The following is a 20,323-nucleotide window of genomic DNA, read 5'->3' on the forward strand; positions in this document are numbered from 1 at the left end:
CAAAAAAGAAAAAAAGAAAAGAAAAGAAACCTTTCCTACTGTGGATTTATTTGCAACAAGGATCTGGTGGATGTGAAAAATATTTTGTAATGCTGATGTGTCTCAAATGAAAGTCAAGTTGCTCACCAGAACGCTTGTATTTCCATACCCAAAGGAAGAGAATAGTGATAGAGAAAACTAATATGGTTGTAAAGTTGGTTACTCTGAAACACATGGTAGAGCAAAAGCTACTTTTGAGTATATTTTGAGGGAGCTCTGCACCTCCTTATTTTTATTTATTGAGGATCAGTTCTTGTCCTCAGACACGTCCCTACATTATTTTTCTTTTATTCTTTTGTTCTTACTGATATATTTTTTTAATATTTTAATAACTTAGCTAATATTGGGGAAAGATTGTTGAAAAAAATGCTATGATGACAAAGATGAAAAATACATGCACAATATAAATGTGCTTTAAACACTGTTCATAGTTCCTTTTTTTTGTCAAACTGGGGACTCAGATCTGTATTTCTTAGAGCAGTGCCTGTTTCACAGACCTCTGTTCCTTTCTCCAATACATGATATATCTGGCTGAGAAGCTGGAAAAATCTTACATGTCTCTGTAACATTCTTATAACTTAATAGCTCCAAAGTTTTATCCCAATCTAGTCATTGGATAATGTTCTTTGTTTTTGTAGTCACTGTTTCACATAGTAACAGCTTGTTGTATTTTGGTCTGTTTGCCAGAGGGTAGGTTTATTTTTAAATCCCTGAACTCTGAATTTTCTTTATTTTTCCAAGATTGGAAGCAGCTGAAACGCCTGGAGTTACAGGTTGAAGGGCTTGCTTCACAATACGAGATGGGAAGCTTCATCCCCTCCCCCTTTTGTGTTTTTCTTTTTTTTTTCTTTTCTTTTTTTTTAATTTTTTTTCCTAACAAATGTCTCTTAACTGATATTTGTCTAAAAATAGAAAACTGCCTGACTAAAAATAGCTTGGCTCTCAGTCTTGCCAAGGAAAATGGAGAGGAATAGGCGTGGAATAGAAGGCTGAGTAATCCAGCTCTATTCATTCACAGATCCCTTTGAGAATGCAGGCGATGATAAAGTGCCCTCAAAAAACCACAGGCCTGACTTGCTCTCTTCAGACTCCTAGGTGCCAATAAACATTTTAGCCCAAGGATATTTTTTTTTTTTCTCATAGATCGTAAACACTTTCTGAAAGACAAGGCTTTGTTTCACAGAAGCTAACTTACTGTCAAAAATAGCTGACTTTCCTAAGGTCCTTTTTATTTTTTTTTCGACTTTCCACATGTTTTTTAATTTATTTTCAGATGAGCAATGACTGCAGTGTTCTGTCAAGAATTACCATGAAATGTCACATATCTAGTGTGAATGAATGAAAAAAATAGATGCTTTTCATTGATTTCATGCTTTAAATCGTGCCCTCAAAACTTCACGTATCAATAAGGAAGAGAAAATGTATTGCACAGATTCTAAGCAGTAAACGTGAATGAATAGACAGCTGATTTATTTCACTGAGAAATCAAAGTTTAGCTGCAGAGCACTTCTGCATATACATAAGTGATTTTTATTTCCAATTCTCCATTTACCTGAAACTCAGATTCCTCCAAGAGAGCAGAGGAGATGGGAATGGCAAGGGGAAGGACCTAATCAACTTAAAAATAAACTTGTGGAGAACCCCACAAAGGAGGAACTTTTCATTTTAAATGTAGTAAAGAAAGTCAATCTTGTTTTGTGCTGCAGAGGTTTTTTTACATCACGTCGCCATTGTGGCATTGCAGTGAGAGGTATCAGTGATACTAGAGAGCAGAAAAGATACCAGAAAGGGTTGAGCATGTTATTTAGCACAGGAATGTTTGTTGCTGTTCTGTATGGAGTTTTTTGGGGTTTTATTGTGGGGGGGTTGTGTTTTGTTTTGTTTTTATGGTTAGGGGTTTTTTTGGGTTTTTGTTGGGTTTGGTTTTTTTTTAAATCTGAATAACCTGGTCAAACACAGCGACAGGGTGTGGAAATGTCACCACGGTTCACAGGGTTATTTGAGCCCTGAGTATTGTTTTGCTCAGTTCCTGTAATGCTGCTTGTGATAAGACTCTGGAGACAAAGGACGATAATTGATGGAAAGGGACTTAAATCACTCCAAAAAAGAATCAAGGTCCTTGTATTTGGGTACATCAACTCTTCTGGTCTCCTTCCTCCTTGTAAAGCATTTTGTCTTCTTGCGTGTTGGCCCCCTACTGCTCTTTGTAATGGAAGCAGACCACAAGTGATTCCTTTATGCAGTACACAGGGTGTAATTGTGTCTGTGTGGTGTATTAGTAATTGCCAAGGCTGAATTCCCGTATTGTATCTTCACTGCAAGCATGGAAAAATAGGACACACTACCCTGCATTACCATTTTCAACCTAGATAGTGAGCTACTTATAGCTGTGTTCCAGACACAAAGGCTTTTGTGAGCAAACCCATTTTTCATTTTCATCATTGAGACATCCCTGCTTTGTAAGGTAGATACAAAATGTGGTTATTTACCTGGGTTCTTACACAGGAGTAATAATCACAAGTGTAGAAATACCACATCTTCTCTTATCTCACAACTATCTTTAATGCACAAGTGCTGACCTTGCCCCCTTTTCCCCCAAGACTTCTTGTTTTATTGAGCTCCCATAAGCTGTCAACTGCTCTTTGTCAAACCAGTGTTGAAGATTATTATGCAGCTCTGAGTTTCTGGCAAAATGAGCAAGCGATGCACAGTTCTTCATATGCCTACACGCCAGAAAAGGGTTTTTATTCTTAGTGTGTGTTTCCAGATGTAGGTCCCTGGCCACTGCTAATAATTGCATTGGGTAAAAAAAGCTCTATGCTATCAAAGCCAAAAAAACCCTCTAATATGTAAAGTCCACCATTTGGGTTTAGACCCCTGATTCAAAGCCTGAAGTAGTTGATGGGAGCCTTCAAACTACCTTCAAAACTCACTGCTTATAGGTCCTAGCACAGATGCCAGTTTCTATGTATTCTGATACCTTGAACTTTTCCAGTAACAATTCTGTCAAATTATGTCACGGGCAATACTATGATAGGTCATTTTTTCTTACAGAGAGAGTGGTGAGGGGCTGGAACAGGCTGCCCAGAGAGGGGGTGGATGCCCCATCCCTGGAAGTGTTCAAGGCCAGGTTGGATGGGGTCCTGGGCAACCTTGTGTAGATCCAGGCCTGGAGGTTGGTGGCCCTGCCTGTGGCAGGGGGTTTGGAACTGTGTGATCCTTGGGGTCCCTTCCAACCAAGACCACTCTATGATTCTATAGGTCTTATATTTGCAGAGATCCGTAGAAGTGCTGTTTCAGACAATGAAACCATTCACAAGAAGAATCAGGCCACCGGCAGGGCTACCAACCTCCAGGCCTGGAGCTACACAAGGTTTCCCAGGGGCCCATCCAACCTGGCCTTGAACACTGCCAGGGATGGGGCATCTAACACCTCTCTGGGCAGCCTGTTCCAGCCCCTCACCACTCTCTCTGTAAAGAACTTCCTCCTAATATATCATCTAAACCTTCCCTCTTTTAGCTTCAATCTATCCCCCTTTGTCCTGCCATTGTCTACCCTTGTAAAAACTTAATTCCCCTCCTGCTTGTACGCTCCCTTCAGGTAGGCTGAATGCTCCTGCAAATATCTGCAGAATCATGGCTTTATTTCTGAAGCACAGTTCCCGTGTCAATAAGGGGGGGCAGAACTGGGATCTGAGTGGTTCAGACCATTAGTAGCATTTGTCTGCCTAAAGAAGTAAAATACCCATTTTCCCACTGCACCTCAGAGAGTTGCCTTCCCCGAGCAACAGAGGCACTGTCCTAGAGGAGCTTCATCACTGTAGAGGATGGGGATTAGGAAAAAACCCAGCCTAATCCTGGCTTTTTGCCTCCTTCACTCCACCTGCTAGGGAGCTGGCATTTTAAATGCTCTGCTGAGGCCAGAGCACATCACCCTTCTGCTTCACATGAAGCACAATCCCTCCATACCTCCCCTTCCCTGGACAGCACGCAGATAACTCTCCCTGTGCTTGAGATGTCTTTCCTCAGTTTTCATAGTTCTGGCCAAAGTTCTGTTAAACTTTAAAACATGCTGACTTTCCTTCCTCCTTACAGTAAGAAGGTATAGATTAATTATTTATTTGTGTACTATAAAATTTGCATCCATCCTTTATGTATTAAGTAGCTCATATTGATTAGACTCCATTTGCCCTGAATTCAGGGAGGCCTCTGTGTGTTTGTTTGTATGGAAGACGGTTGAAAGTAATGCAAGTTACCAAATTTGCAGGGCTATAAAACCTCAAACACATATGCTTTATTGTTCTACATTTTTAATAATCACAAGTCTAGTGGTCAGCTGTGAATTAATGTTCATAGTTCGGAGATGTTGAATGTAGTTAAATCTTAAATAGCCATTGTTGTTTGAATTAAAAAACAGCCCTTAAGACAGAGTTTCAATCAACATTTTATTTACACGGTAATTTATACGCCCACAACTTTAGGTTGTTGTGTTTTTCCTACTTAATTTTGGTATGGATGTTTCTATACATGGTTAGCAGTTAATGGAGGAATAAATACTTCTATTAAAAGAAGTTGCATCATCTATGTCCTAAACAGTTTATTAATGCTTTTGCATGATAGTGGTGTTAAAAGGACAAACACATGATACACTGGGTAGGCTGGCACTGAAAAAAAAAATCTCAGACCCACTTATTTGTATCACCCTGTGTGATCTATAGACAATGATAACTCCATTTTATTGTGCAGAGTTATAAAAATGTGCATGCACTTTGGGTCGTTAAAGTGTAAGTTTATTTCTTTGATCAAATGTTACAGCACGCAGGCTGTTCAAAGAAAGCAAATTACAGAAGAGTCAATAAGAGTACTTTAAACAACACACAGCTGCTACAGATTGATTCAAAAGAGATCAAAATCTTGACAAAGCAGCAGATCCTAATGGTGTTTAAAGTATATTTAGCATACTACAATAGAGTCATGGCTATATCATGAAAAACATGTAATTTTTCATTCCATTGTTATAATCCAAGGCTTGGTCATTCCATACTTGCAGCATGTTCAGAAACACAAGGGTAAAATGGAAGCTTTGCCCCTTTGTCTCCAGCAGTATGTGACTTACCATTTAATCTGTATTTTTGTACCCTACATGAAAAGAAGCTTGCCTTCTCAGATGTAAATGTTCGCACAACCCACATATATTGTTTAACTCGTGAATAAAAATTCATAATTATGCTTAGTACTTTCCATTCTGTAGCCGAAAGTGTCTCACAGAAGTGACTAAACACAAACTTTAAAATATGGTAGCTAAGGTCCTTTATCCAGAAACGTCACCTGGAGGCACAAAACCTTGTCGGAGACCTCATTATTTGATCTTGAAGGTTTGTAGTGGCCTGTACTTACCCAGTCTGGGCCAAACTGGAGAGGTTTTTCCCAGTTTAAGCCCTAAAAGATCTAGGAACTGTCAGTACTCCATGAACAAAATACCCCTGGCAGGAAATTCCTAATGCAATGCACAGGTACAGGGTCAAGCTTTTCACAAAACAGAATCAGAAAATATTGCTGGTGTTAAAGCACTATCAAAGGAACAGAGTCTTTGGGTTTTCATTCTTTTCTTAGAGGGTTTTTTCCCCTGCCTTTTATTATTGAGTCTGTTGAACATAAAATCTTTTGGAGTCTGATTTCAGCAGGCTCTTGCCTCAGATGGAAACAAGCCACGGAGCCCTGTCCCCTGTTGAGTTCTATTTCTCTGACCCAACAAACATTACATTTGCTAATGCACCAAAGCAAAATACTCCAGGGAAGTGCAGAGTTTTAACCAACCTAAACTGAGCAGAGCATGGGGAGATGGGTAAAATCCTATCAGGGATACAGGAGACAGTACATTTGAGTCCATTCAGACCAAAGGAGAGACAGAACTTGTGTTTCCAACTTGGTAGCAGGTTTCTAACCACTCGTTGTTAGAGACAAGCTGCAACAGTGGCCTTTTCTTCAAAGAGAAGAGTGATTCTTCTCAGGTCTTTGAAAGATTATCTGGAGGAGGTGGCAGCATGCCCGAGTCAGTGCCTGCTTTGTGGGTGAAGGTGTCTCAGCAGCATAACTTCTGATGAGGGATAGGATTTCCAAAACCCCCTGGGCTTGGTCTGGGTCACTCACAGCTTCATCACACGCTGCTAGGTTTGGATCCTGCTCTGCAGCACCAAACTCTTCCTGTGCCCTGCATAGAAAACCTCAGATCCTAACACAGTGTGAATTCCACTCTGGAGGTCAGGTGCCTAAGTATTGCCAAGTCAAGCTTTCTGTGTCCCTAAATCCTGTACTGGACCTATTCCACAGCCCTTTCCTGTCACAAGGCCCTTCCTTGCAACAAGGGAATTGCAGCAGGGTGTGGACTTCTCTTCATGGCTTCAGCGTAAGCTCAAAGCAATGTGGCTGAGAGGATAACACTCCTCGTTGACCATTTCCTACCCTGTCACTTGAAAAAAATGCCAGTACTCCAAAGGATGCTTAGAAAGATGTGCTCTGGAGATGTCTTCATTTACAGCTTTCAAAGCTGTCAGGTCCACCTCAGTGGCAGAACCCTATGAACTGTTAGTTCTATGGATTATGTATGACCATTCCAACTTGACTGGCATCAATAGTAGGGAGTTTGTTTAGTAGGACTAACCTGATAGTAATGCCCATGAGGGATTCACAGCTGTAGCCCAAAGAGAAGTAAGATGCTTCTAGGCTTGGACTTGAGGTGAAACACTGGATTCCCAAGGGTTATAGAAGCCTCTCGTCTCTCCCACAGACTAAATTTTTCATTCGCTTTCCGTTAAGGAGTCTGAGAAATCCTCCTACTCCTTCTGTACAGTCTTTTTCATGGGAGAAATGTTCTTAATTCCACCTCCTCCTTCATGGAGAGTGATGGAGCAAAAGAGCTGACTAAACATTATGCAGTTAAGTCTGCTTCCTACTGATCTCCATGACCAATTCAGTGGCAGGAATAAAAGAAGTACTCATCCATTCCTGCTACTGCTATTTTATTCTGGGGTCTTGTGATCTAGCATACCCCAGGCAGAATCAGGAATCCTGCCAAACTTTGGCATCAGTGTAAGTAAGCTTTGCTGCAGCTTATTTGAAAGTTGCACACTGCTGAGAAATGGCAGGCGAACCTCAGGACTGTGAACCTCTCTGCCGGTACTAGGAACAAAATCGTGCACATCTGAGCTGGGGAAATTCTTATGTGCTCATTGCTTACATGCCCACTGTCCTCTTCATGGAAAGGACCTTGTAACGTCACTGATTTTCACTGAAATTCTGGTTATTTGGGACATTGCTGGTCCCTTTTGCTACTGTAAGTGCTGTGTGAAAGCCTGGGATCTCATTGTCAGATCTTTTTTATTTTAATATATCAATAGCAAGGGGCAAAGACACATACAGTTTTGAGGTGATCCCATCTCAAATCTTATCACAGCCTCTGATTTCTTTGGCACAGCCAGCTTCTGATTCATTTTTAAAATTAATGTTCATATTCAAACGTAACACAAATGTTAGAAGACCTGAAATATTCCTTTATCATCCCATGCAATACTCGTTACCTTTTGTCTAGGTTGTCTTACTGCGTTGTAAAAGCTCTGCAGAGCTTGCAGCCATGGCAGGCTGATAGCTGCGAGCGGCTTAGAAGATAGACAAGATAATGCAATAAGTAAATGAGCTTGGTTTTCTTGCCACAATAATGCCAGTGGGAAATAGTATTGTTCCATCTCCTGGCATAGTGGTTCAGGTTCGCTCTGTAGTTGGTCCAAGTGTCTCCATCACAGGTAGACTTTGGGACTGGGAGTAGTACTTGGGCACTTATGGATTTTACCTCCTGGTTCTGTCAGGATTCAGAATGGTTCTTCCCTGTATGCAAGCTGAGTACCTTTGGAAAAAAAGTCGGAATGTTACCGACTTCTGAACATTTTTCTTGAATAACAAGAAGATTTACCTTTTGCTTGGGAACATGGTCCCCATGTTGTCCGTGTTGTGAAACGCCATGAAGTGATAAGAGAAAAGTTCTTTAAGACCAGGACAGTCCTTCAGGCTGTTTGGGGTTTAGGATTCTTACTGATTTTTCACAGTGAGGGTGACAGAGCCCTGGGACAGGCTGCCCAGGGGAGTTGTGGAGTCTCCTTCTCTGGAGATATTCAAGACCCATCTGGACACTGACCTGTGTGACCTGTCCTAGGGACCCTGCTTTGACAGGGGGGTTGGACTCAATGATCTCTTGAGTTCCCTTCTAACCCCTACGGTTCTGTCTGGAGACATGAGTACCCCCCAAGCTATTTATTGCCTTTCCTCCATTTGAGAAGTTGCCACCTTCACAGCAGCGTCAGAGGAAGGGAATGCATCGCCACCGCCTGCCTGCTCCACCTCCGCAGCTCTGCTACAAGGGTGATTAATCCCCGATGGCAGGGCAGAGCAGGCAGCTCTGTGCCAGGATATATATGGCAGCAGAGAAGCCACCAAAGCTGGTCAGAGCCCCACGGCTCAGTCTTCGCAGAGTGAGGCAGTACCGGCCGTGCATGTGTTCACACTGCCCTTCATTCCCTTTCTTGGAAGACATTAAATAGGCTGAAGTCTTGCTCTCTTTGTCCAACTCTCCTGTAGAACTAGGAGACCTAAGCAGAAGTGTCTTTTGTAGCCCACAGAATTCTCTGTGTGGGAATGCTGTATGATTAAAGGTTGGATGATTTCAGATGGTGGGGCTTTGGCAGGACAGTATACCAATTCTTCTTTACAAAACTGTAATTTTGTCCAAAAAAAGAAATCCCGTTTTACAATGAAAAACCCTAGCATTTAAAGTATGTTTTAGCTGCTATTGGAGGAAGCTGAAATTTTCACCAAAAGATGCTTAGATTCTGAATGACGACTATTCTTTTCTTTTTTCTTTTCTCTTTTCTTTTTTTCTTTTCTTTTCTTTTCTTTTCTTTTCTTTTCTTTTCTTTTCTTTTCTTTTCTTTTCTTTTCTTTTCTTTTCTTTTCTTTTCTCTTTTCTTTTCTTTTCTTTTCTTTTCTTTTCTTTTCTTTTCTTTTCTTTTCTTTTCTTTTCTTTTCTTTTCTTTTCTTTTCTTTTCTTTTCTTTTCTTTTCTTTTCTTTTCTTTTCTTTTCTTCTTTCTTTTCTTTTCTTTTCTTTTCTTTTCTTTTCTTTTCTTTTCTTTTCTTTTCTTTTCTTTTCTTTTCTTTTCTTTTCTTTTCTTTTCTTTTTTTCTTTTCTTTTCTTTTCTTTTCTTTTCTTTTCTTTTCTTTTCTTTTCTTTTCTTTTCTTTTCTTTTCTTTTCTTTTCTTTTCTTTTCTTTTCTTTTCTTTTCTTTTCTTTTCTTTTCTTTTCTTTTCTTTTCTTTTCTTTTCTTTTTTGTTTTCTTTTCTCTTTCCTCTCCTCTCCTCTCCTCTTCTTCCCTATTTTGTTTTGTTTTGTTTTATCTTTTTTTCCTTTTTTCCTTTTTTCCTTTTTTCCCTTTTCCTTTTTCCTTTCCTTTTCCTCTCCTTTCCTCTCCTCTCATCTCCCTTCTCAGCCATGAATGTCTCTGTAAACTCTCTCCTCAGTTACATTCAAGCTTTTCTGAATAGACCTTGAGTTTGCCTCTGCCACTACTGCTTTCTTGGGCAGTAATAAGAACTAGAAGCTGCTCTGTTCTCAAGTTTTCTTCTTCCCAAACTGAGCACTGAAACTGACCATTGTGTTAGTAATTCAACTTAAATACAGACACTTAACTGGGCAGTTATCTTTATGTTAGCCAGTTTTTTGCCAGTGTATGTGAGGGCCTACCTGTCTACATTAAATTTAGACACCTCACTGAGTACATTACTGTTTGCTTGGGTTTTATTCCTTCTTATAGCACCCCAATTACACTGGTAATTACTATCATTCAACTTTGTGTAGAGGAAGAACTATAGAAAAGTGAATTAACAAAGCCCACACAGGAAGCTAGTAACAGAAGCAAGAGCCAAACTGCAACTTGTCGGGGTATATGGTAGCAGGTTAACCTTGGGATAATCCTGTGTCAAGGGGCCAATCTTTTTGTCTCCACAATGGCACATTTTCCAATGTTGAAAATTTAGAATTCCCTTGTCTGGAAAGCTTCCTAAATACTCCACAACATGTCTGGTCATCTTTTGCTAAGGCTGTCACGTCTGTTTGTTCCCCTTCAAGAGAGGTGCTGACTCCTCCCAAGGGGAGAGCAGAGCAATAGGAGCAGTAAAACACAGTTCCCTGACAGACCAGATTTCTAGGCTAGCCACCCAGTTCTGGAGTTTCATCCAGCTCCTCCATGCCACTCCTGACTGTACTCTCTCATGTTTGGTTGAGTTATCTGCAAGTTTCAACTTGCAAAGTTTCTGACTGATTTTCCTAGCTCCTGTAGTATTTTTCCTTGGGAAAACAAACCCCAGTGCTTTGTATCTAGCAGATGCCACTTTGGTAAGCAGGCAAATGCATGTCATAGTCTAGAGATTTTAGCAGCTGTTTAAAGATAGCTACAATTTGCACAAATCTTTCTGGTAAATAACAAAACTTATATAAATTGTTGGTTTAACAGAAAAAAAAAATAAAAAGGAAAAAAAAACCCAAAGCCATCTTAAATCGTGTATGGAAGTCTGAATCATTTGAGTCATCTGTTTTTGTAGTTAAAACCATGGGCCAATTTTTCTTCTCAAAAGTGCTGGCTCACTCTAAACTTAGTGGAGAGACTTCCTTGTCTTTCTCCTTGGTGGAAACTCGACTCTATCAGCAGAACGGTGAGCTGATGGTTATTGCTTTATGCTATTTAAGGCCTCCATCCTGCAGTGAAACAGAAGGCTAGAGTTTCAAGTATCTAACCTCTATTATAATTCACCATTTTTTGAAAAATATATCGATTTGGGCATTTTCACCAATGGGTAAAACAATTATGGTACTATAAAAATAAAAGGGAATGTTCTTTTTCCTTTAAAAGGAACTGCTATTCAGCAGCATTTTCTCATTGTGATATTGGTACCAGGTTTTGTAATAGCCTGTAATTTGACCTGCTGTAAAATAAGTGTTCAGATTCAGTGCAGGGAGGGGGGGATAAAATCCATTCAGAACATTGATACTTTCAAGATTTTTATGGGAGTCCTCCAAAGAAAACCCAGGTGCCAAAGGATGTGGTGTTCTTGCCTCAGTGGGTGGCATTTTCACTGCTGAGTCAGTACTGCACCAGTTCAGAGCGGCCGGAGGGGCTCTGTTTCAAACAAAATGGAAAAGCAAAATGTTGTGGTCATTCAGAGATTCTCTGGCCCTGTGGTTAGGGCTAAAGGTGTTTGTCCCATGGTCTAGGAAAACTCCCATCCCAAGTAACTTTCATCGTACGTTACAGTTCTGTTAGTCTGACATGCATCTGATTTCTGTTCCTGGAAACTTCACCCAGGGCCAGCGTGGCTGCAGAAGGGAACGAGACTTTCACCCCAGGATGGATGCATTTTAAGGATGTGTTGAAGCAGTCCTTCAACATTGAATTTCAGAACCTCTTTTGGACCTTCTTGGAACATAGATTGTGCTCAAAACTTATGTGAAGTGTCACCTGACATCCTTTCTGTAGTAGGCTTTTCATGTCAAAGGATTCTGTGTTACATTTCTTGAGCATTTTGAACGAGGCATTTGGTATTAAAGGCTCCCATTTACATCATGGAAAAACACCAGCTGCCTTCGAAATAGTTAATTGTTTCTGCATTTATATTGGGCCCTGCATATTTCAAATACTGTATGTTTCGAGAGATAGTAACACTGATGTAACAGGCTTGGTAACACCACTGTACATCCAGAATAACTCAACCAGTGTCTTTACAGCTGTTCCAAATCCAGCTACAGATTTACACTAGTGTAAATGAGATCTGACTTCAGCCTCGTATTTGTGTATATGTCTGACTAAATTAGACACAAATGAAAATGTTGAGGGCAGCGCTCCATCTGGAAGGGCTGGAGTCAGTGGAGAAGGATTATAGATAGATGAACATAAAAAGAAGGAGGGAAATAACAACCTGTTGATGATTACAGTGTTTATTTTTAAGTGGCCTCATATTCCCTAAAGAAGCTGAGATGATTCCGCTGAGCTACTGTAAAGTTTGTTTTTCCATTCATACACTTTGTGCGCCTGGCAGCAAAAAAAAAACCCCTAGTACAAATCAAATACACTATGTCTCACCAATTATCTTCTTCTATTTTAAATATGCTCAACAAAGCCTAGAGGAAACCCAGCCATTTAAATTCTTTGTACACTTTAACGGTTTTGAAAAAACTGGGTAAAGGATGTAATGGATGGGTTTTATACCAAGGGGCTTGAGGCGAGTCAGCAACGCATCTATTCCAGCTTTAGGGAATCTCTGCACCAAGGGTGTGCTCAAGACCCATGCTGGTCCTGCCATTGAGTTTGGGGAAGCAGGCAGAATGTGGAAGTTCTGTCTTCGTGGAGTCGTTCCACAAATACTGAGCCATGAGAAACAGTGAAGGTTTATTTTCTGTAAAACCACCTTCTGAGCCAGAGGATGGAAAATGAGGTATTGGCCACAGGCTGCGGTGGTAACCATCATTCTGCAGGAGAAGACGCAGGTTTATGGGCAGGGCAGCATGCATAAACAGTGGGGGAAAGACCAGGAGAGCAAGAGTTTTCTGCTCTCACCTACACCTTTTGTATTTTCATTACTCAAAACCACTACCCGTGACAGACCTTTGAACCCTGGGAAAGGGGTTGTAATCACTGGGGTGCCCAAAAGTGGATGGCAATCACTCCATCCCTAAAACACAGGTATCCTGAAAATACCTCTGATTTAAGTAAATAATCTGCTAATTTAGTGCGTGAAGCACTGTCAGACAGATTCTGCAAGTTGTCAGGTGGTTCTGTTGGGGTTTTTTTTTACACAACAGAGCAGAATTTGACTGTCTTTTCAAAGTGCAGGTTTAAAAAACAGCTGCACAGAGGTTTCATTTTAACACAGTCCCTGGGTGTTAAGGGGGGCATTTGACAGTAGAGAATTGTGACTAACATTTGAAAGGGATTTTGTTTGTCTGCGGCTCATTTTCACTTGTATTTATTTTTTTCTTTTTAAATCTCATGTATCTGTAACACTGATTTTATCAGGAGCTGTAATCAAAACTAGGTCAGCATTCCACTTATGTCACTGATCTTAACACCTCCAATTAATCTCACGCGTGAGTTCGTTATTTAGGAAATGACAATCTTGTCTGGAAAAATCACATCCTTTTTTTATCTATCTCCACTAATCCAACACCCCAGCAATATTGAGCCAGTGTTACACCGCAGCGTAGCAAACAGAGGCTGGTCATGCTTATGTGTGAAGACTTCTAAAAAAAAAAATCCTTCTAGAATTGAACAAAAAAGGCGCTGAGAAGTAATCTAGCAGAGGGTGTATATTCATATATATAAATATGTGTATATATGTATATATATACACGTAGATATGTGTGTGTATATATATATATATATATACACACGTAGTTATGTGTGTGCATCTATAAAGCGCAAGCACTGCGTTCCTGTAGGCTGAGACCACATGAGAGCTGAGAAGTGTGACAGCAACACGGGTGAAGAAAACCCCAAAAAAAAACCCCAAACCCAAACCGGTCAGCCAGCGGGGGACGGGAGCGGCGCGTCCCCAATCAGCGCCGCGGCCCCGGGGACAGCCATCTATGGCCATGGGGCAGCAGGTGCCAGCGCTGACAGGTGCAGATGGCAGGGATGTGTGGCATTGCTGCAGCCGGGATGGGGACACGCTTCCCGCTGGGATACGGCTGCATCGCGCCGGCCAGCGCCACCGGTCACTTGATGCTCTGCTCCCCCCCCCCCGTGAATTCCTGGGCGGCTGGTGCTCGGCGGGTGCTGCCGCCCCGTCTCCTCTGTCAAGGCCAGGGAAACACGATCTGCTCCATTGAGGGTTGGCGTAGGAATCCTACGTCAGCTGGCCAGTCGGGAGGGGGGTGTCGGGTGGGGAGGTGGATTTGTGGGTTTTTTTCAGACCTTTTGCGCCACGATGACGGATGGGAAAAGCCTGAAGGATGAGGAAATATCCTTACTTAGAACCTCGGGAATTATTCAGATCTAAATTATTTTTAAAAGTAAAATTAAATGAAGTTCACAAGTGCAGCGATGGACATTTTTTGTGTGTCCCATGAAACAGTTGTGAACATCGCCGGGTGTAAGCTTAGTTGATTTCATCAACAGAAACGTTAATACGAAGCTGTGATGCCTGAGCCCTCGTGTGATTTGCTTTTGTTTCTTCCTGAGGAGATCCAGAAAGAAGTGTGGTTTAGATTAGCTGCTTCGAGATCTCCGAATCTGACACATCCTCCTTCTATTTATACTTATAAAGCCAAAGTTGCCCTGTGTAATTTAAGTCAATGCTAAATAGAAAAGCCCTGGCAAGTGGGTAAGACTGAACATTAAAGAAAAGGATTGTGCTGGGTTTCTTTTAGAGAGCAAACCTCTGCTGTCTCCCCATCTCCATCTCTCCAGAGGGGTAACCCAGGCACAGCAGCAGCCAGACTGCAAGCTGTGCTCTCTCCCACTGATGCAGAGAGGCAGCGGGAGATGCGGTGAGGCTGACCGGTCTGCTATGGGCTGCAAGGTCAGAGCGAACAGACGGCATCTCCAGAGTGCTGCACATCGCCCTGGCTCAGGGGCAGCACCAGGTGCATCACCCTGCAAAGCTCCCCCGTGCCCAAGGTACCCAGCACCACCATGGGGAACAAAGAAACCAGAACCCCCACCGTCCCAGTAAAAAACACAGGTTCATTTGGTCTTAGACAAAGTATTAAAAAAATTATTGTGGATGTGCCTTGGCTCATGTCAAGGGTGTGAGTGGAAGAGAATAGGCAGAACTGTGCATGCAGGTAGAAACCTCCTGTCCCGATGCGCTTTCAGCACCGCACGTATAAACATTCATAGCACGCCGGTCGATCATTCGTAAGCAAAGAGAAGCAGATGTCACTGGCAAAGGGTGCCGGCATTGTTTGGTTTCACAAGAGGTGTGATTACAGAAGGTACTTGAAGGACGAGAGAATAATCACTTGGCATGCAAAAACGAGAGGCGAATCCAAGCAGAGGGTTCAGGGTATTGTTGTGGGAAGCACACTTATGTGTATTCATCTGAAGAAGACAGACCTACAGAACCAGACAATGGAAATATTTCTCTTTTTTTTTTTTTTAATTTTTTTTTTTTAATACTTTTAAACTTCGGTGAAAATAAAATAGTAACAAAGAGGTTAACATGTGGTTATAGAACTTCAGCTATTATATAAGCCCTGTAGCTTTTTTTTCAAAAAGAGTATAAACCACAAAAGCATTTTATGATTTGTACAAAAGAGGTAAGAAATGTTCCATTTTTCTGTGTTACTGGTATACTTTTTTTTCTTTTTTTTTTTCTTTCTTTCTTTTTTTTTTTGTCTGGAGCTTGTTAGATAACAGTAAAGTCTAATAATGTTTTATCTGATTCTCCTAAACATGCAATTAAGGTACATTAGTACCAGCATACTGGTTTATGTTCATTATTAAATGTAAAAATCTAAGAACTTTACATTAATGGAAAATAAAATTTGAGATTTTAGTTACACAGAAGTCAGGGAATTCAGATGGACGGTTCCCATAGCAACCTATCTCTTCCTCTTTGTGTTTTTCATTTCACTAGAACCTTTCATTACTTGATTGCACCATACATTGTATCATGCAATTTCATCATAAAATTTCATCATTATATAACTGTGCAAGAGAAGAGAGTGAGCATTGTCTTCACTCAACACTTTCTAACTTTAATGTTTCTGTTGCAAGGAGAGCAAACTGATGCTTAAATGAATTAGGGCCATCATTTAAATATTTTCTGCTTTTTGGTGGGGGGGTTCCATAGATTTGGCTGGATTCTCTGGAAAGGCTATAAATAATAAAGAAGTTGAACACAATAGCATATCATTCCGTTGTAATTGGCTATTGTCTGCCTTGCCACGTAGATATGTGGCTCCAGTGAGAAAAAAAAAAAAAGAGAGCAAACCATTTTTCATTTGTGGGTAAAAGATTTATCCCATCCAGATACAGGAAAGAAAGTGATAGCGGAAAATGGAGGGCACTTGTGGTTTTTGTCTTCTGACAGTGGAATATAATTTACCAAATTACAACTCTGTGGACTGTCGTGGTCGCTGGTGGGGTTATCAGTTAGAGATCGTTGTGGTGGCTTCTAGACAGCATAACAGATACGGGAATTTGTAGAAGTAGACCTGTAATTGTGAATTTTTCCATACTGGAAATTTGGGTGATGGTTGAAGAGCCAGCAAGTTTGCGCTTCTCATTACACGAATGAAGATGGTGATTAACCTCTTTGATGCAGAGGCTATCAAAAGGGAACAAAGTGGGCTGGTCTGACTTTCTGGGGAACTTCTCAACTGACCTGGTGTTTTTAGCTTGGCAGCAAGTGTTTCCAAGCCCGAATATCTGTGGCTTCTCAAGCCTTAGTAGGGAGCAGCTCCACAGCTTGATGAACTAACTAAGAAAAAAAGGAGGTACCCTGCTACAAAGATGAGCAAAATTAAAGATTGGGTGAAGAAAAAAATATCAGTTATAAACTTCTCTAGTCTTCCTGTTAAATAAATCCTCTAAAAGAAGAAAATAATACTGCAAAAACAGAGGCGGGATTAGGAAAATTAAAGGCTTTTCCTCCTCAAAAGCCTTCAAATTGTGATGATTTCCATTGCCTTTATAAAATCAGACCTGGCTGGTAGTGCCATATTTTCTTTTGTGCTTTTGTAGTGATGATAAATTTTGCATGAAATGAAAGTAAATAGTTGTTTATACTTCATTTAACAGCAGCCAGTATGTCACTAAGTCAGCACTTCTCCTCTGAGATTTATAGAGCGGGATTTAGGCTAAATTGCTGGCATATGAGATTTCAGCCAAAGGTTGTTTTCCTTTAACCATTTTGTTTTTCAAATGCCTTGGCTGATTTTAGGTTATTGGAGTCCAATATAATTACTTGTTTAATTGCTTGGAAGAAGTAGAGCTTCCGTAGTTCAAAAATGGCTTATTTTCTTTAAAAATAACTGAAATCTGGCTTGGACTTCTCTAAAATGCAACGCAATGCATACAATTGTGTAATTTTATCCTCTTAAAAATTCCCTGAATGGTCATTAAATCTTTGGAAACTAGCTAATCTCTAGGAAGATGCGATAGTTCTGGCTGGTATCCAGGATTTGCAAGAGGCTGTGACAGTTTAACATGGTAAGAAAAATGGTTTCTAAATCACTGCAAGACTGGGTCAAAGACTCCAGACTGCTGAAACACAGTTGGTCTTCTTAATGACTTGCTGATGTCCAGAGTCAGCCTCTGCTTTCAAGAGGTGGCATGGAGCAGAGAAGAGGAAAATCTGAGATGGAGTCCAGAGAGCTTGTGACTAAGGGAGGATCAGTCAGATACTGGTCAGCGCCACTTTGTGTTTCGCGGTACCAACTTGTGTTGTGTTGATGCACAACAATAGTGGACCTTTATGAGATCTATAATGTGGAAGGCAATGATGTGGAGGAGAGTAAAGTAACAAACAAGGCAGCAGAACAGGCAGAACGGTCACCTGCATTGTTGGAAAGCCAGAGATAATGGTAAGATGTTTGGAATCACTGTATTTGTCCTGAATACTACCCAGTGCCGCTCTCTTTTGCCTTAAAACATTTTCATTTCCTACTCAGCACCAAGTAAATCTGGCACAGAGGGAGAGGTCTTACAGGCAACGAAATTCCAGAAAGTTTCATGGAATGTGTATGTTCTTGTGTAGAAAAAGAGAACAAGAAATTAGTCCCAGAAAGATTCCCAGCTGAAGGCAGCATTGCAGCATGAGTCCGCACACACAGAAACAACAAAGAACCAGCAGAAGGATGGGCTGGGGACAAGAGAATCTCTGAGAAACCCAGCCATGGGACAGCTGTGCTCAGTATTGCACCTTACTCCAAAATACAGCTCATGGGGAACCAGGGATTAGTTGCAGTGCTCTGACAGCAGCATGCCCATGGAAATTTCAGTTGCCTAACCTTACCCCATCTCACTGAAGTATCATTGTTTTTTTGTCTGCTTCTAGGGTTTTTTTAGGGTGGGGGGGTGGAAGATGTTCACTGCATTAGTTAGCTTGCATAGCCATGGATTGGTGGGTTCTGCAAAGGACAGGTTTGCCTTGACTCGTTAGGGCTAAAGTTAATTTTGGGTAGAATACCAGCACAGTTTTACTAAATTTGGGTCTTTGTCTTTTCTGGTGAGCACAGAAAATGATTCCTCTCTGCCTAGTGTGACAGCAACCTGCTTTCTAGGGATATGGAAATAAAAATAATTGTGTGTGAAAATGAAAACGTGACTATGTTGAGAGGGAATCTGGTCTCTTTCTGGAGGCTGCTGCAGAACGGTTGCCTTTCCTCCTCTGAACATCTGAAAAATGGCAGGGCATTCCTGAACCTCCACAAACCACAGAAGTGACTGTTTCTCATGAGTCCTAAGTAGACAGTTGCAGAGCTTTAGAGTGTTCCAAGGACAAGGAACATCTTCATTCACCCAGACACAGTTTTGTGAATTCAACAGACAAGGATTTGGGAATGATGGGAGAGGAAAAAAGTTAAAGAGGCTGCAAAACATTCCCTCTCTTGTCTTTTCCTATTGTTCTTCACCGGGGTTCTCTGGCAGGACAAGGATGTGCAGTTCCCTTCCCTCACCTGTGCTCATCTGACCTCTGAGGGGAAAGAAATATTAAAAAAAGAGGTTGTTGTCATTTGTAAATAGAGTATCTGGACTGTCATCTCGAAGCTCAGGAGCTGAGGATGCCATCCAGCCCTGCTCACATCCGTGTCATTCCTCAGAGGCTCCTTGTGAATCCGCAGGACTCTTGTCAGTGACTCAGATGAACTCAGAAAAAGGTCTGAAGAGTGCTGGTCTGGATTTCATGTCTGGACAGCTTGATCCAATGCATCTTGAAAGTAGAATCTTTCCTGTATTCGGGGGACAGCTGTTTTGTACTTATAAGAAGAGAATAACATTAGTTTAGGTTAGTTATTCAGATGTAAAAGAGAAATTTCACCATTAATATATATGGTATCTGTTAAATCTGTTAAAACAACAGCTGAGTGGAAAGGCCCTCTTTACAAATGACTTGTTTCAAGCCAGTAGCAGTAGAAATCATATATGACTGTGTCAGTTCTGCTAGTTAACATTTAAAAGATAAAGGAGAGCTAAAAGGGAGTGGGGAAGTGTAGAGAGAATCATTCAGGCTGATTTAGCTTCTTAAGGTTTGATTCCAATGGATTTATAATTTTGCCTGTGACTCATTAGCAGCTCATGGGATGAGACATGAAATTTGTATAGATGTGAAGTTTGAAAAGGTCTACACTGAGCCAGCATTCCACAGTTGCCTGAACCTGTTTCAGAGGTCAACAACATGAGTTTGGAAGGCTCAGATCTCTTTCTGGAGATCACCATCACGCTGACTTGATGGAAGTGTGAAGTTCAGTGGTGGGGGGGTGGAGGGTGTGCCTCCATGAGAACAGCTTTATAGCTTTTGCAGGAATAAGAGGGCTCTGTTCTCAAGTCTCAGGTAAAATGCAGAAAACTAAGTATAATTTTTAATGAATAAACGTAACAGTACAGAAATGAGGTATGACTTTATAGTACTTGAGGACTTTAACAGTGGCAAACTGGGCATTGTGGTAAAGAAAATAATTAGGAAACGAACTTTTCCAAAAGGAACAAAAAGCTAGGTAGGAGGCAGCCATTCTGAGAAGGTCAAAAAAAAAAAAAACACTTAGGGCATCTCACACTTAGACACAGCAGGAGCATAGCCTGTGATCTGTATGTTGTAACTGGGGTTGCTTAGCCAGGTTCCAACTCAGAATTCACTGTAAGCCATCCAATAAAGTAGTAATAGCCAGATGGACTCTCTGAAGAGTTTTTTGACTCTTTTTAGACTTAAAAATTCTTAAAGCTACATTGGAGACATCTTACAAATACTGACTTTGTGTAGCCTTGCTTGTAGCCCACAAAGACTTGTTTCTCATACTCTTTCGCCTTAATGAAGCCAGTGACACCTTTGGTGATCTGCTGAGGCAGATCAGTTAAAACCTGTTTGAGGCCAGGCCGGCAACCATAATGAATTGTTAGGTACTGATTTCATTCGGCTTTTAAGCTTGTTCATCTCTGTTATTTATCGTGGTGGTGATGATGATCATGGTTGTGGGGGTTGATTTGAGCTGCTGAACCTGAAATTCATCTGTTTTGACTTTTC

At 41.0% G+C, this 20,323-nt stretch overlaps 1 protein-coding gene across 13 annotated transcripts in view; it reads left to right on the forward strand.

Annotated features, from left to right (window-relative positions):
• The window catches only part of MEF2C (myocyte enhancer factor 2C), a 139,721-nt gene that overhangs the window by 83,424 nt on the left and 35,974 nt on the right, over nt 1–20,323 (forward strand). The gene's annotated exons all lie outside the window — the stretch shown is intronic.

Source organism: Gallinula chloropus (genome assembly GCF_964237585.1).
Source record: "Gallinula chloropus genome assembly, chromosome: Z".
In the NCBI taxonomy this organism is placed as follows: Eukaryota; Metazoa; Chordata; class Aves; order Gruiformes; family Rallidae; genus Gallinula; species Gallinula chloropus.